Consider the following 6022-nt stretch of genomic DNA (forward strand, 5'->3'; position numbering starts at 1 on the left):
GCCCTAATCTAATCTGACTGGTTTCCTTATCAGGAAATTTGGACACACTAGGAGACACCACTGATGTGAATGCATAGAGAACATGTGTGGAGACACAGCAAGAAGGCAACTAACTGGAAGCCAAGGACAGAACTCAGAAGAAACCAAACCTGTTGATACTTTGATCATGGACTTCTAGCCTCCAGAATCGTTAGGAAAATAATTTGCTGTTCAAGCCACCTAATCTGTGGTATTTTGTTATGGAAGCCCTAGCAAACTAATACAGGAGTGTATGTCTCTATGTTATACCTCACACAAAATTTTGGTTATTTTATTTTTCTATCAAAATAATTAACACATAATGTTGAGGTTCTCTATTCTACAGAAATTGGTTGGTTTAAATTTTCTATTTCAAAATAGATCAATTTTGATAAATTATATATTTTTGAGAACTGCTGAAAATATCATTTATTTCTATAAATTTATATATTCTCATTACTTAAAATTTTTGCTTTTTCAACTATTTCTCCTTAATAGTTCTCATTTTGTACATTTGTGCTTTATTTTTAAAAAGGTTAGCTAAAATTTTATCTATTTCACTGACTTCTCCCCAAAGCATCAGCTAATTGTCTTATTTGTTGTTTTTCTATTTTCTTCTTTTATCTTTTCTTAATTAAAGTAAAATAAAGGCATGTAGATCTTAAGTGTTCAGTATAATGAACTGAAAACTGTATACACCTATCACACACATCTACTTCAAGATGGAGAATGTCTGCATCATCCCCAGTAAAATTATTATATTAGTTTGCTAGGGCTGCCATAACAAAGTACCACAGACTAGGCGGCTTAAACAAATTTATTTTTTCATAGTCTTGGACACGAGAAGTATGAGATCAAGGTGTTGGTAGGGTTGGTTTCTCCTAAGACCTCTCTTTGGTTTGTGGATGGCCGTCTTCCTCCTGTGCCATCCTATGGCCTTCCCTCTGTATATGTCTATGTTCTAATTTCTTCTTATAGAACACCAGTTGTATTGGATTAGGCACACCCTAATGACCTTATTTTAACTTAATCACCTACTTAAAGACACCCTCCACATATTCATATTCTGGGGTGCTAGGACTTAGAACTTCCAACATATAAATTTTGGAGGGATGTAACTCTGCCCATGATAATCTCTTATGCCCCTTTCCAGTAAATCTTTCCCATAAGGATAACTTTCTGACTTCTGTCACCATAGTTTTTGCCTGCTCTCGTGCTTCAAATAAATAGAATTATACTTTATATATTTGTGTCTGTGTGTGTGGCTTCTTTTTCTCAATACAATGCTTTTCTGATTCATCCATGTTGTTGTGCGTATCTGTAGCTTATTTCTTTTTTACTGCCAAGCAGCAAGCCATTACATAAATACACCTCAACTTGTTTATCCATTTTCATATTGATAGTCACTAAGGTTATTGCCACACTCGAACTATTACTAAGATTGCTGGAAAGATTCTTGTTAGTCTTTTTGTGAACATGTTTTTATTTCTCTTAAGTAAATTCCTATGAATGGATTTTTCAGGGTCACTGAGTAAATGTAAGTTTAACTTTAGAAGAAACTACCAAACCATCCTCCAAACTGGTTTATCAGCAAGACAAAAGGTCCAGTTTCTCATAGTCTTATCAACATTTGGTGTTGTCAGTCTTTTATTATAACCATACTAGTGAATATGTAGTGGTTGTGGCATTTATTTCCATTACTCTGATGTTGTACATCTTTTTCAAGTCTATTTGTGTATTTTATTTTGTGAACTATCTGTCCTTTGCACACTTAATTGAACGTGGACTTATTTTTGATTTGTTGATGTTCTTTATATATTCTGTATACAACTTCTTTGTAAAATATACTTACTGTGAATATGTTCACCCAGTCTGTGGTTTGCCTATTCAGATTCTTAGGAATATCTTTTGATAAACAGAAATCTTAAATTTTGAAAAAGTCCTTAATATCATTTTCTTTGGTGTTTCTAAGAAAGTTTTGCCTCCCCTGATGTCACAAAGATATCCTCCCAGGTTTTCATCTAGAAGCTATATGGTTTGGGATCTTTCTTGTAGGGTTGTGATGAACCTCAGTTATGTCTGTACAGGACTCAGATAAATGTTGCAGCTCATTGTTTGGATATTCTGCTGTAAGAGCATCAGCTGTTGAAGACTTTTTCTCATTGAATTTTCTTGGACCCTGGCTGAAAATAAATTGACTATGTATGTTTGGCCTATTTTAGGACTCTATCCCATTCCACTGGTGTATTTATCTATCTTTATGTCAATAAATACATTGTCTTGTTTATTTTAATATTATAATACATCTTCAGATAGTGTAAGACATGCAATCTTTTCAAGACTGCTTTGACTATTCTAGATGCTGTGAATTTCTAAATTTTATAATCAGCTTGTCAATTTCTTCAAAATATCCTGCTGGAAGTTTGTTAGGGGTTACATTAAACCCACAGACCAACAAATAGAGAGTGGGCACCTTAACTATATTGAGTCTTCTGATATATGAACACGGCAAAAATGTTTCAGGATTTTAAAATTCTTCACAGAAACTTTTGTAGCATTCAGTGTAAAGGTCTTATACATCGATCATTAGATTTATTCTGAGGTATGTGACTTTTATGCTATTGTAGATAGCATTCTTATAATTTTCAAGTGTTCACTGTTAATATAGAACTGCAGTTTATCATTATTATTGAACTTCTAACCTGTGACCTTTCTAAATTCAACTATTAGTCCAAAATTAGTTTTGAAAATTACACAGGATTTGCAAATATACAACCATTTTTCCTTGTCTCTTAATCATTTTCTTGCCTTTTTGTATTAACTAGGGCTTCTATTGCAATGTCAAAGATTGCCTTCTTTCCAATCCTAAGTGAAAAGGATTTAATATTAAACCATTAATTATGTTATTAGCTGTTAGATTTTCATAGATGTACTTTATCAAGTAGTGGAATTCTATTTCTAGTTTGCTGGAAATTTTTAATAAGAATGTTCAATTTTGTCATTTTTTTGTGTCTGTTTTTCTCCTTTATGTTAATGTGGCAAATTATATTGCTGGAATAAACCCCACTTAGTCATGCTATCTTTTTTTTCATTGCTAAGTTCTATTTCCTACTATTTTATTAAGTATTCTTAACATCTATATTCATGAGAGATATTAATCTTTTTCTTTTCTCATATTTGGCAAGTTTTTTACCAGGGTTATGTTGGCTTCATAAAACAAGTTGAAAAACTCTCTATTTCTTGAAAGAATTTGTGAACTTAATATTATTTGTAACTTAAATATTTGACAGAATTCAACAGTGAAATAATCAAGGCCTGGAGTTCCTTTTGGGAAAGATATATAATTATAAATTCAAAATTTTAATAAATATGGAGCTTTTTTAGATTTTCTTTTTCTACTTGCATCACTTTTGACAAGTTACGGTTCAAGAGGCTTTTGTTCATTTCATAAGTTGTTGAATTTATTGGCATAAACTTGTCCATAACATGCTCTTCCTATCTTTAATGTCAATAGGCTATGTAGTGATGTCCTTTTCATTCCCAGTATTAGTCATGTGTTTTCTCTTTTTTATTTTTAATTTTTTTAAAGCCTCCTAGGATGTCATGACAAGTCACCATAAAGAGGGTGGCTTGAAACAAAAGAAATTTATTCTCTCACATTTCTGGAGGATAGAAATCCAAAATCAAGGCTCCCTCTAGAGGCTGTAGTGAAGGATCCTTCCTTGTTTCTTCCTAGTTTCTGGTTACTGGCAATCTTCGGCATTCTTTGGTTTCGGGCTGCATAACTCTAATCTCTGCCTCTGTCTTCATTTGGCCTTCTTTTCTGTTTCTTTGTTTCTATGCAGCCTTCTTATAAAAATACAAGTCACTGGATTTAGGGGCTCATTCTAATCTAGTATGACCTCATCACAACTAATTACATCTGCAAATGTCCTACTTCCAAATAAGGTCACATTCTGAATTTCTGGATGGACATGACTTTTGGGGGAATACTATTCAACACAATGTATTAGTCTTGCTAGGTGTTTATCAATTTTATAATTTCCAAAACCTCACTTTTGATTTTGTTGATTTTCTGTTAATTTCCATCAATTCTGCACAAGATCTCAGTCAATATCTTTCAAACATTTCTTCAATACCATTCTATCCTCTTCTTCTGAAACACAATTATAAGATTAAGACCATTTAATTTTGTCTTCAAAACTCAGTCAATTCTTTTTATTTTCATTTTTTTCTCTGATTTCCAGTTTTTATACTTTCAATTGCCATCTTCAAGTTTATCAATCCTTTCCTCTGCGTAGTCATATTATATTCAATTCTAGAATTTTCTTTTTTGTTTTTCAAACTCTACATGTCTGCTGAAATTCTCCTTTTCATGCATGTTTTCCACTCTTTTTATTAGCTCCTTCAGCATTTTTATCATAGTTATCTACCTCTGATAACTGCAACATCTGGGCAATCTCTGAGTTTGCTTCTATTGACTATTTCCTGTCTGGATCAAATTTTTCTGCTCCTTTGCATGTCTTTATAATTTCTTACTGTTTGCTGCATATTTTCTATAAAAGAACAGTAGGTATAAAAATAATAGTTGCCTCTCAAAAGGGTCATCCCTATTTTTTGTCAGGTTTATAGAATGGGAGGCTGAGTTAATACGATTTGCAGTTGAGGTGGAGATGAGCTTTGTTGTTGCTCTAGTTTGATTCACTTTATTACTTGCTTCAAACATTTGAAGTGAATAGGATTTCCTTTCAGCAGGGATTGGGATCTGGTCATTGGTGAGATTCTACTGGAACCTTCGTGCTTTTCAGTTGAGCTGCCAGCTATCCAAACATGGGGAATTCCCCTCTGTACTACATTCCAACTGCATATTTTAGAATTTCTGAGGTATTCTCTTTTTATACTCCGATAAGGCCTTCTGAGTAGGTGAACTCTCAGGTGAACTCTATTTCAGATTACCATGCCTTTTGGAGGATACAACTGTTTACACTGTTAAGACCCATAATGCCTCAGAAAGTTTTCCTTTGTTTTGGGTCTATTCTACATTCTTGTCTTCTTAATAAATGAGTACGTTGTTTCTAAAACCAGCACTCTGGCTGGTTGAAAAAAGGCAAGATTAAGGACAGTAATCCAACATTTACTCAACTTCATTTCACAGTGAATCTGTACAGAACACTGCACAAGAGACAAGAAAAGTTGTCTTTCTCATTCATAAATCCATTGAGCATTTACAATATGACACTATTCTAGAAATATACAATATAATCTTAGGAATTAGGATAAATAAAAACAGAGTTCTTAAATTATGTTAGATCTTTAGTTTGGTATTCTAAAATCTGATTAAAAGTGGACTACTTCAAGCTCCTACGTGTGATTCTGCCATCTCCTAAAAATCTTGTTGTCATCAATATACAAATGGTGTAAAGAGAAAAAACTAGGAAAGAGCATTCCTGTTTTTCAAAACCTTAATACGAAAATAGCAAACACATCCAATTAATTTACATTTCACTGGCTAAAATTTGGTCTTATGCCTATACTTAATTAAAAGGGAAATGTAGTCTTGCTGTGTCTCCAAGGACATAGGAAATATCTGCTAATTTTGCCAGCTTAAAACCTCCTATTCTTAAAGCTAAACATTCAAAACAAAATTGATTGAATTGAACTACCTTATCTGTTTATCTAAGCTACTATATCTGACAGTGTTGGCAAGGCATATTTTGAGGTAGGATATGATTGTCTTCCACTAATTCAGCCTTAAGATGAGGGATGAAGGCACATTCAAAAATCTCTTTATTTATAATCCCTTTTTGAACTTACTCATATTTTCAGCCCATGTTATTTCTAAAGGTAAAAGTTAAATAATGGAATTAAAATACTATCCAAGTAATATTTTTTGTTTTAAAATAATTTAATGTTGTTAGTATACCTCTAAGTCTAATATTCTAGCATGGATGTACAAGTCCATGTTCTTCCCTGTGCCATCTCCCCCACACATAATTTATAATCT

Source organism: Balaenoptera musculus, chromosome 1, assembly GCF_009873245.2.
Source record: "Balaenoptera musculus isolate JJ_BM4_2016_0621 chromosome 1, mBalMus1.pri.v3, whole genome shotgun sequence".
Classification (NCBI taxonomy): Eukaryota; Metazoa; Chordata; class Mammalia; order Artiodactyla; family Balaenopteridae; genus Balaenoptera; species Balaenoptera musculus.